Raw genomic sequence first — 17,651 nt, forward strand, 5'->3', positions numbered from 1 at the left:
ACAAAATTTTGACTAGCTTGATAGTGGCCTAATTTATTTTATTTTTTTAAATTATGCTCTCTGGGGCCAGCATCATGGCTTAGCCAGTAAAGCTGCTACCTGCAATACCGGCAACCCATATGGGTACTGGCTTGAGTCCCGACTGCTCTGCTTCCAGCTCCCTGCTGATGGCCTGGGGAAAGCAGCAGAAGATGGCCCACGTGCCTGGGCCCCTGCTCCCCAGGAAGGAGAGATAGATGAAGCCCCTGGCTCCCGGCTTTGACCATCTGGAGAGTAAACCAGCAGATGAAAGACCTCTCTCCCCTCTCTGTGTCTCCCTCTCTCTGTCTTAAGTCTGCCTCTCCAGCAAGTGAATAAATCTTTAATAACAAATAAATAAATAATAAATTGTTAAAAAATTTTTTTTGCTCTCCTAGATAAGAACATTCTAGGGGCCAGCACTGTGACGTAGTGAGTAAAGCCACTGCCTGCAGTGCCAGCATCCCATATGGGCTCCAGTTCAAGTCCTGGCTGCTCCACTTCTGATCCAGCTCTCTGCTGTGGCCTGGGAAAGCAGTAGAAGATGGCCCAGGTCCTTGGGCCCCTGCACCCGCATGGGAGACCCAGAAGATGCTCCTGGTTCCTGGCTTCTGATGGGTGCAGCTTCGGCTATTGCAGCCAATTGGGGAGTGAACCAGAGGATAGAAGACTCTCTCTCTCTCTTTCTCTCTCTCTCTCTCTGACTCTCCTTTTCTCTGTAACTCTGACTTTCAAATAAATAAAAATAAATCTTTAAAAAAAGAAAGTTCCAGAAATACAGTTTCTGGCCTTAGGTCATGTTGTATGTTGTGAAGCAGCTTGCTTTAATGGGAGGCGATGTTTGCCTGTATGTGATTTCAGTGATTGCGAGTCTGTTCTTAGAAGGGAATTATTGTCACGTCTTCAAATAGCCATAGGCTGATGACTCTCCTATTTGTCTGCAACCCAACACACTGTACTGAGAGCAGCTTATTTGGAATCTCCAGCTGGGTATCCAGTGGGCATCTCCTATACAGAATGTCCAAGATCAGACTCATCACCATCATCTTACCAATGGCCTGTCTCCTAGCCAGCGATAACGGGTGCAGTGAGTCGTCCCTCTCCTGGCCCCATCACCCAGGCCACTCCCCTCTCCCTTACCACCCACATCCAGCAAATTCTGCCTCTTAAACTTCCGCTCCATGCACTTCTGTTTCCACGTCTGGAGTTCTCTTCCTTCTGCCTGGAGCTCTTCACGCTCGGCCAGCAGCCTCTGGGCGCCCCGGGGACCCAGGGTGAGCACAGCACTTGCTCATGGAAGCCCTCCCCGCTGCCCCTGTCCCTCCCATACCCCCCACGAAAGCATGCCTCTGTCTCCCTGGGGACCCTGTCACAGCCGTACTTACATGCCTTGCTTACCTGCCAAAGGCGCCTTGTCCTCACTGGGCTCTCCCCTCCCGAGGGCAAGGAACGCAGGCTTCTCTGACACCCAGGACCCTGGCGGGCACACAGCAAGAGTGAGTGACTCATTAGAAGAGTACTTTCCAAAGAGAAGTGTGTTGTTCAACTTGTCTTAAGAAAGTGGGCGAGGGCACTGGACACTGTTCTTGTTGGCCTGAGTAAATACTCAGCCGTCTGCTTGCTGGTCCTGTGGGCTCACAGCATTCCTCTTTAATGTCCTTCATGGCCGGGCACAACTCCAAACTCTGTTAGGAAAACCTTTTCTTTGTTTAAGATGGGAGTTTTGAAGTTCAGGTTCTCCTTAGACGGTGGTTTGTCACAGTTACTTACAGAAGCCTGTAGGTCAGGGCAGCTTTGGTAATCCCTGTGAGGTTTCTCTTCTTCTTCTATAATAGATAACATTGCCTGCAGATCTGTTGTGAAGATTATTAAAGAACTGTCTGGCACACAGTTGGCATTCAGTAAATATCATTATTGTTAGCATTTATATTTTAGGAGTTTCTTTCTTCCTCCTCCCTCCTTCTCTCCCTCCTTTTTTTCCTTCCTTCCTTTTATTTGAAAAGCAGAGAGAGAGAGAGGGAGATAGCCATCCATTGATTCACTCCCCGAATGTCTGCAAGGCCAGGCCCAGGCGGGGCCCAGAGCCAGGAGCTCCATGCGGGCTTCCCACGCGGGTGGCAGGAACGCAATCACTTCCATCTCTGCTCCTCCCGCGGTCTGCATTAGCAGGAAGCAGGAAGCCGGAATCAGGAGCTGGAGCTGGGAACTGAGCCCAGACTCTCCAACATGGGACATGGCTGTCATACCAGCAACTTTTTTTTTTTTCAAGACTTATTTACTTGAAAGGCGGAGTTACAGAGAGGCAGAGGCAGAGATAGAGGTCCTCCATCCGCTGGTTTACTTCCCAGAGGGCTACAACTACCGGAGCTGGGCTGATCCGAAGCCAGGAGCCAGGAACTTCTTTTGGGTCTCCCACATGGGTGCAGGGGCCCAAGCACTTGGGTCATCTTCTACTGCTTTCCCAGGCCATAGCAGAGAGTTGGATCAGAAGTGGAGCAGCTGGGACTCGAACCAGCACCCACGTGGAATGCTGGCATTGCAGGCGGCGGCTTTACCTGCTACACCACAGCAGCAGCCCCTTAACCAGCATCTTAACTACCGGGCTAATTGCCTATCCACTTTTATTTACTTACTTCTTCCTAGGAGTCTGTTTCTGCTCACCCAGCAAGGTTGTCCTGGAGACGCAGAACAAACACGGCTGCTTCCCTTCGTGTGCAAGGAGTGAAGCACCTTGAACACACACCAGGTGCTTTACCCATGTCGGGCATCCAGGGTCGTACACTCCATGCCGAAGCAGGCAGCAAAGTCGGGTATGACTTAGGCGGGCACCTGCACAAAGACATTCGGCCCGCTGGGTAGACCAGATACCGGGCAAAGGTTCGTCCACTCACTCAGCAAACATTTGCTGCCTCTTACTCTGTGCCGGGCACTTCCTCAGGCAGTTCAGTTCCATTCGGTTCCGTGGGGAGGCTGGGGCCAGCGGGACTGCTCACTGCGGGGCAGTGCGAGCGGATGCTGGGAGGTCTGGTGGAGACGGATGTCTCGTTCTTGATTTCTTTTGTGTCTGACTTTGTGCCTGCTGTTCTTCCTCCCCCTTCCACCTGGCTGATGCCCTGCTTAGAGACCCAGTGCCCGGGTCACCTTTCTGGAAGTGTTTCCAGGCTCTCCATCCCCACCCTGTGGGGCTGAGCCTGGTGCTCCTGTTCCCCATTGGGCTTCCAGCATCCAGCACCCATCCACAGCTGTCTACTTAGATGGCCATCTGCCTCCAACACCAGCCATTCTTCAAGCACAAGGAAAACGTTTGACAAAACTATACATAACAGAAACGCCTCTAAGCTTCCCAGCCTTTAGGAATCACCTTTTAAAAAAACCCCAATAGTGTCAGTCGAGGCCCCAGGAAACCACTGATCCCCACTCTCCCCCTGAGGCTCACTCTCCTCCTATCTCGCCTGAGCATGGACACGTGACCTTCTGTTCACCCCCCCCCCAAAGTAAGATACAGACACAAGTACGCATAATTTGAAATAAAATTTCATTGAAGACTTCTGTGTAACAGAAGATACCATTTTAAAAGGATTTGTTTGTGTATTTGAAAGATAGGGCCGGTGTTGTGGTGTAACAGGTTAAGCCACTACCTGCAATGACAACATCCCTTATGGTCACTGGTTTGAGTCCCCGCTGCTCCACTTCCGATCCAGCTCCCTGCTAATGTGCCTGGGGAAAGCAGCGGAGGATGGCCCAAGTGCTTGGGTTCCTGGCTTTGGCCTGGCCCAGCCCTGGCTGTTGTGGCCACTTGGGGAGTGAACCAGCTGATGAAAGACTTCTCTCTGCCTCTCTCTCTCTCTCTCTCTCTCTCTCTCTCTCTCTCTCTGTCACTCTGCCTTTCAAATAAATAAATTTAAGAAAGAAAGAGTAAGAGAGAGAAGGGGAAAGACAGAGAGAGATCTTTCACCTGCTGGTTCATTCCCCAAATGTCAACAATGGCCTGGCCCAGCCAGACCAAAGCCAGGAACCAGGAGCTTCATCTGGGTCTCCTATAACAACAGACATTTCAAGATTTGTTTTTAAAATTTGAGAGGCAGAGAGAGAGAGCTCTCATTCACTGGTTCACTCCCTAAACACCTGCAACAGCCAGGGTTGCTGAGTCAGGCTGAGGCTGGAAGCCTAGAATTCCATCCAGGTCTCCCACATGGGTGGCAGGGACCCAATCCCTTGAACCAGCACTGCTGCCTCCAAGGTTTTTTTTGTTTTGTTTTGTTTTGTTTTGTTTTTGTTTTTTTGGACAGGCAGAGTGGACAGTGAGAGAGAGAGTCAGAGAGAAAGGTCTTCCTTTGCCATTGGTTCACCCTCCAGTGGCCACCACGGCTGGCGCACTGCTGCCAGCGCACAGCGCTGATCCAAAGCCAGGAGCCAGGTGCTTCTCCTGGTCTCCCGTGGGGTGCAGGGCCCAAGCACTTGGGCCATCCTCCACTGCACTCCCTGGCCACAGCAGAGAGCTGGCCTGGAAGAGGGGCAACCAGGACAGAATCCGGCGCCCCGACCGGGACTAGAACCCGGTGTGCCGGTGCCGCAAGGCAGAGGATTAGCCTAGTGAGTCGCGGTGCCGGCCGCCTCCAAGGTTTTTGCATTAGCAAAAGTTGGAGTCAGAAGCCAGAGGCAGGTGTTGAACCCAGGCACTGTAGTGCTCTGTACTCGATACGGGCATCTTATCCAGCTGCTTGGTGCCTACCGCTCAACACATAGTTTTAAGACCTCTGTTCCAGGCGGTATTCCAGACCTTGGTGATACGACTTGGTCCCATTTCAAGACAGAGTCTACTTTTCAGGAAAGGAATACAATACAATGAACTGATTTCACGGAGTGGTAAGAGCTCTGGCTGCACTAAACCAGGCTGACAAAGCAGAGTAACGGGGTGGGGTGCTTCCTCGGGGTGGGGGGAAGCATCCTTGGCCAGGTTTTCTCTTCAACCAGGGTGTGAGGCTGCTTTGCCAGGAGTAGAGTTTAGAGACAGGATAACTGAAGATTTGTAGGCACCCAGTTAACGTGCTCAGGCTTGGGGCAGAAGGGGAGCGAGTGTGGAGGGGGTGGGTGGGAATTCTCACCCCAGCCGCTCAGACTGGTGTAAGGAAGATGTGGGTGCAACTTGTTAATCCGCATGCAGCTGGGGCGGTCGGGTGGGGGAGCTGTGACTGACAGCTTTCCCTGCTCAGGCACTCGGAGGCAGCCGGCCCCACAGCTGCAGCCAGCTGCTCTCTACCTCCCTGGGGAGTAGTGGCGGTTATCTTCGCAGGTGTCAGGAGGGGGCCGTGCTTAGATGAGGGAGCATCCTTATGTAACCCACAATGCTCTTCCTCCCTCATCCGAGACGGAGGGCAGGGAGAAACGGGCTGGCTTGCTTCCGTTCTCTCTTTATACACAAGTCCCACTCATGGCAAGTTGTTGCCTTTTGGCTTATAAGAAAGATGTCTTGGTTGTTCCTCTGATGTCTCTGAAGACGGCACACCCCACATTTCGCGTGCTTCTCACATGCAAGCCAAGGACCACCTGGGACTGCCTTGCTCCAAATCCGGAGAACTTTGCAGACTTCGTGACCCAAACGCCTCCCACCAGGCCCCACCTTATGGCTGTTGGCCTGGGGTTGAGTTTCCAGCACATGAATTGTGAGGACACATTCAAACCATGGCACCCATCATTATTTCAGGAGTCTGACATTGGATTTCTACACATTTGTGAATTTCCCCCAGTGTCCTATCATTGCACTCTAATTGCTACTGTGGTCACAGAATATACTCGTATGACTTCAGTTCTTTTACATTTATTGGGGCCTTTTTTTAAAAAAAAAAAGTTTTACTTATTTATTTGAGAGGCAGAGTTATAGACAGAGAGGTCTTCCATCCACTGGTTCACTCCCCAAATGGCCACAACTGCTGGAGCTGGGCCAATTCTAAGCCAGGAACCAGGAGCTTCCTCTGAGTCGCCCATGTGGGTGCAGAGGTCCAAGGACTTGGGCCATCCTCAATTGGTTTCCCAGGCCATTAGCTGAAAACTGGATCTGAAGAGGAGCAGCTGGGACATGAACAGGCACCCATATGGGATGCTGGTGCTTCAGGCCACGGTGCTAACCCGCTGCGCCACAGTGCCGGCCCCTAACCTATGCTATTTCCTAAAGAATATGCTACGTGCCCCTGAGAAGAGTGTGTATTCCTCTATTGTTGGTAGGAATACATTGGTAATACATTGGTTGGAATGTTCTACAGAAGCCTGATTACAGAGTTCGAATATTCGATATCCTTGTTGATCTTTGCCTAGCTCTTGTATCCATTCTTAAAAGCTAGGAATTCAGTGCCAGTGTCATGGTGTAGCAGGTAAAGCTGCCTCCTGCAATGCTCATTGCGTCCATTTGGAGAGTGAACCAGTAGGTAGAAGACACCAATCTTTCTCCCTCTCCCTATCCCTCTCTCTCTCTCTGCAACTCTGCCTTTTAAATAAATAAAATAAATCTTCCTTTTTTTAAAATCGATCTCTTGCTCTGTTTCTAAAATAATTTTTAAAATTCTTTTAAATAGGCTGGCGCCACAGCTCACTTGGCTAATCCTCCGCTTGCGGCGCCAGCACCCTGGGTTCTAGTCCCGGTTGGGGCACCGGATTCTGTCCCAGTTGCTCTTCTTCCAGTCCAGCTCTCTGCTGTGGCCCAAGTGCTTGGGCCCTGCACCTGCATGGGAGACCAGGAGAAGCACCTGGCTCCTGGCTTCGGATCAGCACAGCTCCAGCCGTAGCAGCCATTTGGGGGGTGAACCAATGGAAGGAAGACCTTTCGCTCTGTCTCTCTCTTTCTCTCTCTCACTGTCTAACTCTGCCTGTCAAAAAAAATTCTTTTAAATAAATAAAAGTACAAGATTGAGGGAAGAAAGGCCTGCATTAGAAGATGAGACTGGGAAGTTATAGACCTCCTCAGAGTCCCAACAAAAAGAGACACTGACAACTAAATAATAGATGAGGGGCTGGCGCTGTGGCGTAGTGGGTATAGCCACTGCCTGCCATGTTGGCGTCCCATATGGGTGCCAGTTCGAGTCCTGGCTTCTCCACTTCTGATCCAGCTCTCTGCTATGGCCTGGGAAAGCAGTAGAAGATGGCCCAAGTCCTTGGGCCCCTGCACTCATGTGGGAGACCTGGAAGAAGCTCCTGGCTCCTGGCTTCGGATTGGCACAGCTCCTGTCATTGCAGCCAATTAGGGAGTGAGCCAGCAGATGGAAGACCTCTCTCTCTCTCTCTCTCTCTGCCTCTCCTCTCTATATGTAACTCTGACTTTCAAATAAAATAAATAATTATTTAAATAATAGATTAATACATGTTTCTATTTATAGCAAGCTTCCAGATAACAATACAGCAAGGAACGACAAAACAGAATATATTCACCTAAAAAATTAATGCACCTGTTACCTGGCTTCTAACATTACAGAGATACGGAGACATCATGTTGTTGTAGGCAGGCAGATAGGATAAAAATTGATCAGGTTTGTGAGCTGAAAGACCATGCCTTCACCATGCCCCTGTGTGACCTCATGCCCCTACCTGGTCACACCTGTGCGCCCACCTGCCAATCAGGCTAACTGACCACTCCCCTTTGGAAGTGGATTAAAGGCCTGAGACATGGCGGGCCCAGCCCTTTCCAGCCTTCTGACCCTCTTTCCTTTTGCCTCGGACCTGCTTGCTGCCCCTGCGCCTCTAGGGCGCGTGACCTTCAGGTCACCTGCCCCCTGCTTCCTGCCCTGCGTGCTCCTCTGTGTGGCTGGCTCCGGGTACTTGCTAAGAATCCAGATTTCCCTCTCTCTCTTAGATAGGGCCCTCATGCTCCTATGCATTTCTCTCACTGAATAAAAAGCTTAAAACTTATCATGCTGCCTCGTTTACCTGTGCCAGTATTCAGAATTCTTCTCTGAATATTAGGCAAGAACCCCCAGCGCTAATTAATTTTCCAAATTTATTAATAAGTACATGGTAATATAATTGGCACCTCACACTCCAATATTATTGTGACCTCCTACTAGAAGAACAAGCCACTGGGTCTCGCTTTAGACCTGCTACCAAATGTACATGGCCTTGTTGAACTTGCTTTATTTTTATCATTCTATTTGGAGTAGGAACTTGAGCAAAACTGAGTCAGTAGCTCATGGTATGTCCCTATACAATGCTAGGTCTGCCGAAGGACACAGGAGCTGACACAGGGTGAAATGAACTTTGAATGCGATCCTCGCTACAGAAACTTTATCATGATTCAGAGAAGTAAAGCGTTTGGCTTAGGAACTTGGACTTCTTAACATGCCTTCTATGTAAGAACAAATATGAAATTCACCACATCTTTTCTGGCCATTAATTGACTTCATTCCTGTCCTCAGGTACCGTGTCTGGGAAAGTTAGACGAGCAGGGTGGATGCCAGCACTCTGCAAGCCCCGTGAGCTGGTGAAAACGCATGACGCGAAATCAGGACCAAGAATTGCTGGGAAAATTAACAGGATCAGAATAAGAAAGACACACTGATCATATCCACAAGCAGTTAATTTTTATTAGTTATTTGAGAGTCAGAGAGAGAGGCAAATACATTTATAGAGCGAGTTCCCATCTGCTGGTTCATTCCTCAAATGCTCTCCACCCCCACCCCAAGCAATGTGTCAGCGCACTGACAGAAGGGGCTGCTGTGGCTTGGTAAACGTGGAGAAGCGGGTAGGGATCACCCCATGGAGTGAAAGTTCCAGCTGACCCTAGTGCTGGCCATGAAAGCTTTCTCAAAACTTTTAGGTAGTGGGACCAGCACTGTGGCATGGTGGGTGGAGCCGCCGCCTGCTGTGCCAGCATCCCATATGGAAGCCAGTTCAGGTCCCGGCTGCTGCATTTCTGATCCAGCTCCCTGCTATGGCCTGGGAAAGCAGTAGAAGATGGCCCAAGTCCTTGGGCCCCTGCCACCCATGTGGGAGACCAGAAGAAGCTCCTGGCTCCTGGCTTCGGATCAGCCCAGCTCTGGCTGTTGCAGATATTTGGAGAGTGAACCAGTGGATGGAAGACTTCTCTCTTTCTCTGCCTTTCAAATAAATAAATCATTTTTTAAAAAAATGCAAAAGCCATAAAAAAAACCCTCAGCTATTTACTAGTTTATTTATAGCACTCGTATGATTTGTCCCTTCTAGGACCTGAAACTGGCTCCCCTTGTGCAGCATCGCCATCTGCTGTTGGAAGTGACAGGCGCAGCTTCCCACAGCCTGGGCTACCAGCAGGCAGTTAATAAACAAGGTCCCAGCACGAGGGAACCTCAGCACTCCAGGGGGCAGATAAGTGGCACCCGATGCGGGCGGGCCCCAGGGCGCACGCGCAGCAACACCTCGCTGAGCTCGGAGCCGTGTGGGGCCTGAGTTGGGCCTAGGCGTTGTTTCCTCGCGTCTGTGGGAGAAGAACACGCCCGTCAGCCTTTGTCCCGGGGCAGCAGGGTGGAGGGCGGGAGCCGCGCGGGTGGCGCTTCCTCCTCAGGCCGTGTGTGGCCGCGGCCGGGTTGTTTCTTGTTTTGTATTTCCTCTCTGGAAGTTGTGAGCAGATGGTCTTGCAAAGAAATAAACTACACACAAATAGAAAGCTCCCTTCCCCCGCCAAGAAATGGCACACTGCACCCCATACATACCGGGAGCCTCAAAATAGCTGTGGGAAATGAAAGGCTAGTTCTTACAGAGAAAACAACAAAAACAGCTCCACGCATGTGAGGGGCTTCCAAGGCTGACAGGGTCGGTGGCGGGTTAAGTGCCGGAGGCATCCCATGTAGGCACCAGTTGGAGTCCTGGCTGCTCCACTTCCAATCTTAGTGTATATGCTATGGAAGCAAGCATTGCTCCACTTCCGATCCAGCTCCCTGCTGATGGCCTGGGAAAGCAGCCAGGATGGCCCAAGTGCTTGGGCCCCTGTGCCCACGTGGGAGACCCAGACCTGGAAGAAGCCCCTGCTCCTGGCTTCAAATCAGCCCAGTTCCAGCCAATGTGGCCATTGGAAGAGTGAACCAGTGGATGGAAGCCCCCCCCCCCCCTCTCAAACTGTGCCTTTCAAAATACATAATTTTTTTTTAAAAGCATGGATTTCAGGGATATTTTTAAACCAAAATAAACTCATCTGCTAGTTCCATTTTTTTTTTTCCCATGAGCCTTTTGAAGTCCTGCTGTGGTTTGGAAATTAGTTTGTGTCCTCAAAGGCTCCTGTTAAAGGCTTGCTTCCCACAGCCTTGTAATAATGGTTAATGATTCCCATTAATGGTTAATGGATTAAAGATGGAAACAATCCGAGTACCCCTCTGAAGGTGAGGCCTTTGGGGAGTGATTTGATTGGTTTAGGTTGTTTGGTCATGGGGCGGAGCTCCTGTGATTGGCTTGCAGTGGCTTCACGAGGACAGACTCATGGCTCCCAGTGCCTCTGCTTGCCTGCGACCTTTATGTTGCCAATCACCAAACAATGGGGTTGCTGGATCTTGGGCTGTGAACCTCAGAAACCATGAACCAAAATGAACCTCCTTGGGGCCAGCACTGTCGCATAGCGGGTAAAGCCCCCGCCTGCAGTGCCGGCATCCCATATGGCTACTGGCACTAGCCCCAGCTGCTCCACTTCCGATCCAGCTTTCTGCTATGGCCTGGGAAAGCAACAGAAGATGGCCCAAGTCCGTGGGCCCCTGCACCCATGTGGGAGACCTGGAAGAAGCTTCTGGCTCCTGGCTTCCGATCAGTTCAGCTCTGGGCATTGTGGCCATTTGGGAAGTGAACCAGCTGATGGAAAACCTCTTTCTTTCTGTCTCTACCTCTTTCTGTAACTCTTTCAAATAAAATAAATCTTTTTTAAAAAATGTTGTATCTGAGCGAGTGTAAACAAAGGAGCACCACACATTGATAAAAATTGATGGTCCTTTATTGCCGGTGGTGGAGAGTGGGCGCATGCCCTAAAGAACACTCAACCCTGAAGTCCAAAGCAACAGGGTTTACAAAGGCAAAAACTGCAAAATTGGGAGGGGAATACATGGTTGCTAGGATCAGGGGGAATACAGGTTACTGGGGTCAAGTTGACCTAAAACCTATGTGAAACTAGTATCAATTATAATCTTGGGGCCGGCGCCGCGGCTCACTAAGCTAATCTTCCGCCTTGTGGCACTGGCACACCGGGTTCTAGTCCCGGTCGGGGCGCCGGATTCTGTCCCGGTTGCCCCTCTTCCAGGCCAGCTCTCTGCTGTGGCCAGGGAGTGCAGTGGAGGATGGCCCAAGTGCTTGGGCCCTGCACCCCATGGGAGACCAGGAGAAGCACCTGGCTCCTGGCTTCGGATCATCCTGGTGCGCTGGCAGCAGTGCTCTGGCCACGGTGGCCATTGGAAGGTGAACCAACGGCAAAGGAAGACCTTTCTCTCTGTCTCTCTTTCTCACTGTCCACTCTGCCTGTCAAAAAAAAAAAAAAAAAAGAATATACTGGTATTGTCAAGATTATAATTTTTTTTTTTTGACAGGCAGAGTGGACAGTGAGAAAGAGAGACAGAGAGAAAGGTCTTCCTTTTGCCGTTGATTCACCCTCCAATGGCCGCCACAGCCGGCGCGCTGCGGCCAGCGCACCGCGCTGATCCGATGGCAGGAGCCAGGTGCTTCTCCTGGTCTCCCATGGGGTGCAGGGCCCAAGCACTTGGGCCATCCTCCACTGCACTCCCTGGCCACAGCAGAGAGCTGGCCTAATACCAGTATATTCTTAACAATTCCAATTATAATCTTGACATTAATCCAGGTATTGGTTTTAATCATATGTAGGACATAGACAAATTGTTTTTTTGACAGGCAAAGTGGACAGTGAGAGAGAGAGAGAGAGAGAGACAGAAAGGTCTTCCTTTGCCGTTGGTTTACCCTCCAATGGCCGCTGCGGCCGGCGCACCGCGCTGATCCAAAGCCAGGAGCCAGGTGCTTCTCCTGGTCTCCCACACGGGTGCAGGGCCCAAGCACTTGGGCCATCCTCCACTGCACTCCAGGCCACAGCAGAGAGCTGGCCTGGAAGAGGGGCAACCGGGACAGAATCTGGCACTCCAACGGGACTAGAACCCAGTGTGCCAGCACTGCAGGCGGAGGATTAGCCTATTGAGCCACGGTGCCAGCCTAGGACATAGACAAATTACATTTTTATCATTAGCACAGGTGCAGCCTATCCACTTCCAAGCTTGAACAATCGTGGTAGGAGGTTTCTATGCTCTGCCAAGTGTGATGTAGTAGACTGCTATTGTTCTACTGTTTTAGATCATAGTTTCAGATCAGAGTCTCATGGTGTGTGTGTGTGGGGGGGGCACCTTCCCAGAATGGAGTCTCAGGTTCTCCAAAATGGAGTCCCTGCTGTCAAGATGTCACTTCAAAAAGAAGTCAATATTTAAAAAAAAAAAAAAGAAATCCGAGATTATTTTACATACATCATTTTTTCCTGCCACCCAGAGTTACCTTTGCTTTTGTTTTAATCTAAAAAGCAAGCTTTGGGGTCCAGCACTGTGATGCAGTGGGCTAAGCCAACACCTACAACTCTGGCATCCCATATTGGGGTACTGCCGGCTGCTCTGCTTCCCATCCAGCTCCCTGCTGATGTGCCTAGGAAAACAGTGAGTGATGGCACAACTGGTTGGGTCCCTGCCACCCATATGGGAGACCTGGATAGAGTTCCAGGCTCCTAGCTTCAGCCTGACCCAGCCCTGGCTGCTGTAGGCATTTGGGGAGTGAGAGAACGGAAGATCATCTCTCTCTCTCTCTCTCTCTCTCTCTCCATCCCTCTCTCTCTGTGACTCTGAATTTCCAAAATTAATTAATTAAAAAAAAAAAAGAGGTGGGGGGGCCTTGTTGGAGATGATCAGATCTTGGAGGCATCGCTCTTAGAAGGGGTTAATGCTCGTCTCACAGCGAGGGTTAGTACTTTCTGGAGCAAGTCTCCCTGCAGGCGTGGCCCCTCCACATGCTGTGAGGCTCTCACTAGAATGAGCAGGAATTCCTGAACAGAGAGATTTTCCTTTCTTTTTTTCTTTAAGATTTATTCATTTATTTGAAAATCAGAGTTACACAGAGAGAGAGAGGAGAGGCAGAGAGAGACAGGAGAGGTCTTCCATCCGCTGGTTCACTCCCCAGTTGGCCGTAACTGCCGGAGCTGGGTCAATCCGAAGCCAGGAGCCAGGAGCTTCCTCTGAGTCTCCACATGGGTGCAGGGGCCCAAGAACTTGGGCCATCCTCAATTGGTTGCCCAGGCCATTAGCAGAAAACTAGATCTGAAGAGGAGCAGCTGGGACATGAATAGGCACCCATATGGGACGCCTGCACCTCAGGCCACGACGTTAACCCGCTGCTCAACAGCGCCAGCCCCAGAGAGCTAATTTTCTTTCCTTTTTTTTTTTTTTTTTCCAGAATTAAATTTTATTTCACATTGATAGAAACTGTGGAAAACATTTACATTTTCCCACATTACGGCACAACATTTCAACGGAATATTTCTTGCCATAAATAAGATTTTGCTGACTTATATAACTGAAACTACAGTTTGTGTTCTTTAAGGTAAAGCAAAATTATTCAGTAAATGATTGTTTAAAATTTTTAAATCCAGACATAAACATATGGCTTCATTATTAACATCCTATATACTCACTAGGCTAATCATCTGCCTTGCGGCGCCAGCACACTGGGTTCTAGTCCTGGTCGGGGTGCCGGATTCTGTCCCGATTGCCCCTCTTCCAGGCCAGCCTCTGCTGTGGCCAGGGAGTGCAGTGGAGGATGGCCCAAGTACTTGGGCCCTGCACCCCATGGGAGACCAGGAGAAGCACCTGGCTCCTGCCATCGGATCAGCGCGGTGCGCCGGCCGCAGCACGCCAGCCGCGGTGGCCATTGGAGGGTGAACCAACGGCAAAGGAAGACCTTTCTCTCTGTCTCTCTTTCTCACTGTCCACTCTGCCTGTCAAAAAAAAATCCTATATAGTCCATTACTAAATTATTTTAATTACCAATTAGAACCCATTTATAAAGATGCATTCTTTTTTTTTATTTTTATTTTTTTGACAGGCAGAGTGGACAGTGAGAGAGAGACAGAGAGAAAGGTCTTCCTTTGCTGTTGGTTCACCCCCCAATGGCCGCTGCACCGCACTGATCCAAAGGCAGGAGCCAGGTGCTTCTCCTGGTCTCCCATGGGGTGCAGGGCCCAAGCACTTGGGCCATCCTCCCAGGCCATAGTAGAGAGCTGGCCGGAAGAGGGGCAACTGGGACAGAATCTGGCGCACAGACCGGGACTAGAACCCCGTGTGCCGGTGCCACAGGCAGAGGATTAGCCTAGTGAGCTGTGGTGCCGGCCTATAAAGATTCATTCTTAACATTGTTTGGTCAGTTGAAATACAGCAGAAAAATTAACACAGTTCAGAAATATCAAGCATTCATTTTTGCTACATATTAAATTGTGTGGTAAATATACCATAGTATATGGTTCTGATTAATGTTTATTACTCATAAACTTGTTTTCAATATTTTTTTCAGTAATCTGGAAATTTTGACTATTTAAAATCAAATGATTGGTGTTTTTATGTTGGCACAGAAAACTAATCATTAAAAATCATTTGACTAAATGAAAACTTAAAATAAGTTCATTGACAGAAATAAAACAACTTTTTCTAATGGACTGCTCGTTTCCTACAGTAGCTGGTTTAAAACAAATGTACAGAAAACAAACTATGCTACCAGGAGATGAAATAATTTCAGAAATTAGTTTTTAAGATTGTTCTTAACTATTTCAGAAAATACTACAATATGACCTAATTATTCTTTCACTTACATACAGAAAAATAAAAACACAGAATGATTTGTTACCTGGATTGAAGACTGTATTCTAATCACTGACCAGGTCTAAGTTTACACTAATGTACAGTTGTTTGAAATAAGTTATACAGAAAGTTTTATGTAATGGTTGTTTTCTTTTAAAGTGTAAATAGATTTTCAATACCATAGGTCTGTGATTCAGAATTTCATATTACAGAATTATTGACAGTAGATTCTATGGCAGGAAAGCAGTATTTGGTCTGCTATAAAGGAAAATCAAGAAAGAACACTTTTTTTCTTGAGGGGAGAAAAGAATATTAAACAGAAAGGACATCAGGGAAAAGTCTGGTCCCCAAAATAAAAGGGCCATATTTGAAGAGAACAATATTACTCTTTACTGACACTTAAAAGCATTATTCCTATTACTGGGAATAATGTAATACCTTCTCCTTCTTAGGTATTACAATCATTACATATGAGCGCATATATAAAAATATCAGACAGTGGGTGGTGACTTCAGAATAAATCCACAGACTAAGTCACAGCATGCAAAAATCTTATATCTTAACTGCTCATTCATATCTGCATAAATTTTCCTTAAGCATACTGTTAATTTTCAAATCATGTAATAAAAAATCTGACTGAAGTGTTTTATTATTTTACTAAGTTACAGTTAAGAAAAAGAAGCTAGCTGCTTCACCTATATTAATACCAGCATATTGTGGATCACATTTTACAAATACACGTATAGAAACTGAAATATCATATATTTCCTATGAGGAGACATTATTTAGTCAGTGTCATTGGCGTGTAATTGCAAAACATTTTAACACTTGCAAACATTAGAAGTTTCAAGACTGGGCACAGGGAAAAGTTTATGCTCTACGACAATGATGCTGGTGTACTTCTACACAAGGCCTCTTAATGACGTCAATCAATTGGAGGTAGGAGTTTATCAATGAATCACTTGACATCCATCATTTCCTGGCTGACATGAACTGTGCATCCTGCCTTCACAGGTCTTAAAGGTTACATTGGCTGGATTTACCAATGTTTCAGTTTTTCCACAGGAAGAGAAGCAAACATTAGTGGAACTAAAGGGTCACAATCTCCATGGCACTGGAGAAGAGAGATCTCTCTGTTAGCACCAGCGATAGGACCCTGTGGAAAGGAAGCCAGCGACTGAGTGCAGTGACACCTGCCAGTTTCTGCTGTGTGGTAAGAGCAGTATATAAAGATAAAGCTCCTCCCTGAGAAAATCCTCCCAAAATAATTCTGTCAGAAGGAATGCCATTCTTCACCTCTTGATCTATCAAAGCCTTTACGTTTTCTGCTGCCTGTTTAATTCCAGGTTCATCCTCCTGTGAATCTGGTGAAAGTCCAATAATATCAAACCAAGAAGGCATAGCCATGTTCATATTTAATGTAACGGGCGCATGTGGGCAGATATATCTGATATGTGAACTTCTGATACCTGCAAAAGCTTCTGCCCATCCATGCCCAGTATCTCCCAATCCATGAAGGAAAACTGCCGCGGCGGTGGCCTTGCGGCCGGCGGGCACGATGGCGGACAGCGGAGCAGACATGGTGTTACCGCACATACAGGCACTCGGCCCGACAGCGCGTTGGAAGCGGAAGGGAGAAAGAGCGCCCGGCCTCGGCCCCAGGGCGTGCAGGCCGGGAGTCCCGGCCCGCCCCACCGGGCGCACGCGCGCCAAGCGCAGCGCCTCCTAGTTTTCTTTGTAAATTGTCCAGCTTCAGTTATTTCGTTAGGGCAACACAAAATAGATTAGGGCAGTGGTCAAAGATAAAAGAAAGAGCCAGTAAAACTATACTTTTCAAAGTTAGGAGGCCTAGCACGTGATGCAAACCCCAAATCCCTTGTTAGTTGTATGAATTAGGCAATGGCTAGTGGCAAAAGCTTCCAGACTAAGTTCTAAGAAACAAAGAATTCAGGCCGAGACAAGGAATCACACAGGTAAGCCTGTATTTAGAAGCAATCACTCTTTGTAGCAAAGGAGAAAAAGATTTAATTGAGAACTCCAGGGTCTGGTGTTTTGGCACAGCAGGGTAAGTGGCTGCCTGCGATGCTGGCATCCCATGTGATAGCTGGTTCCAGTCCCAGTGGCTCCACGTCTGATCCAGCTCCCCGATAATGAACCGGGGAAAGCAGCAGCAGACGGCACAAGTGCTCCACATGGGAGACCCGGATGGAGTTCCAGGCTCTTGGCTTTGGTCTGGCCTGGCACTGGCTGTTGCCAAGTAAACCAGCGAATGGAAATCTCTCCTTCTCTGTAACTCTGCCTTTCAAACTAAAAATAAATAAATAAATAACTCCAAACCTCCCTATCCAGAGTTGGAATAAAAAAAAATTTCACACACAAAATCATAGAATCTGAGACCAATTCCTTGAAACTTGGCCCGATGTCTTCTCTACTACAGACCTCTGCAAATAAGTGGTTTGGATATATCTTTTTGAAAAGTGATTAATTAAAAGAAAGATCCAACAGAATAGCTCTAATTAACGATATTACAAGAAAGTGAAGGAAAGGAGAGAAAAATATATGGCAGGTGACAAACTATAGCCAGATTAAAAAACAAAGGTTAGAACAGATAAAATTGGGCCAGCGCCGTGGCTCACTAGGCTAATCCTCCGCCTTGCGGCACCGGCACACCGGGTTCTAGTCCCGGTCGGGGCGCCGGATTCTGTCCCAGTTGCCCCTCTTCCAGGCCAGCTCTCTGCTGTGGCCAAGGAGTGCAGTGGAGGATGGCCCAAGTACTTGGGCCCTGCACCCCATGGGAGACCAGGAGAA

The 17,651-nt window shown here is 48.6% G+C and overlaps 1 long non-coding RNA gene and 1 pseudogene across 3 annotated transcripts in view; both read right to left on the reverse strand.

Annotated features, from left to right (window-relative positions):
- Positions 1 to 17,651, reverse strand: part of LOC138850221 (uncharacterized) — a 104,689-nt gene that overhangs the window by 27,568 nt on the left and 59,470 nt on the right. For all 3 annotated transcript variants that reach the window (XR_011389917.1, XR_011389915.1, XR_011389916.1), the window contains one exon: positions 1,417 to 1,494. This is a non-coding gene — a long non-coding RNA (uncharacterized lncRNA). The remainder of the gene's footprint in view (positions 1 to 1,416; positions 1,495 to 17,651) is intronic.
- LOC100352747 (acyl-protein thioesterase 1 pseudogene) lies at positions 15,399 to 16,461 on the reverse strand (annotated as a pseudogene).

The sequence above is a fragment of the Oryctolagus cuniculus genome, chromosome 6 (assembly GCF_964237555.1).
Source record: "Oryctolagus cuniculus chromosome 6, mOryCun1.1, whole genome shotgun sequence".
Classification (NCBI taxonomy): Eukaryota; Metazoa; Chordata; class Mammalia; order Lagomorpha; family Leporidae; genus Oryctolagus; species Oryctolagus cuniculus.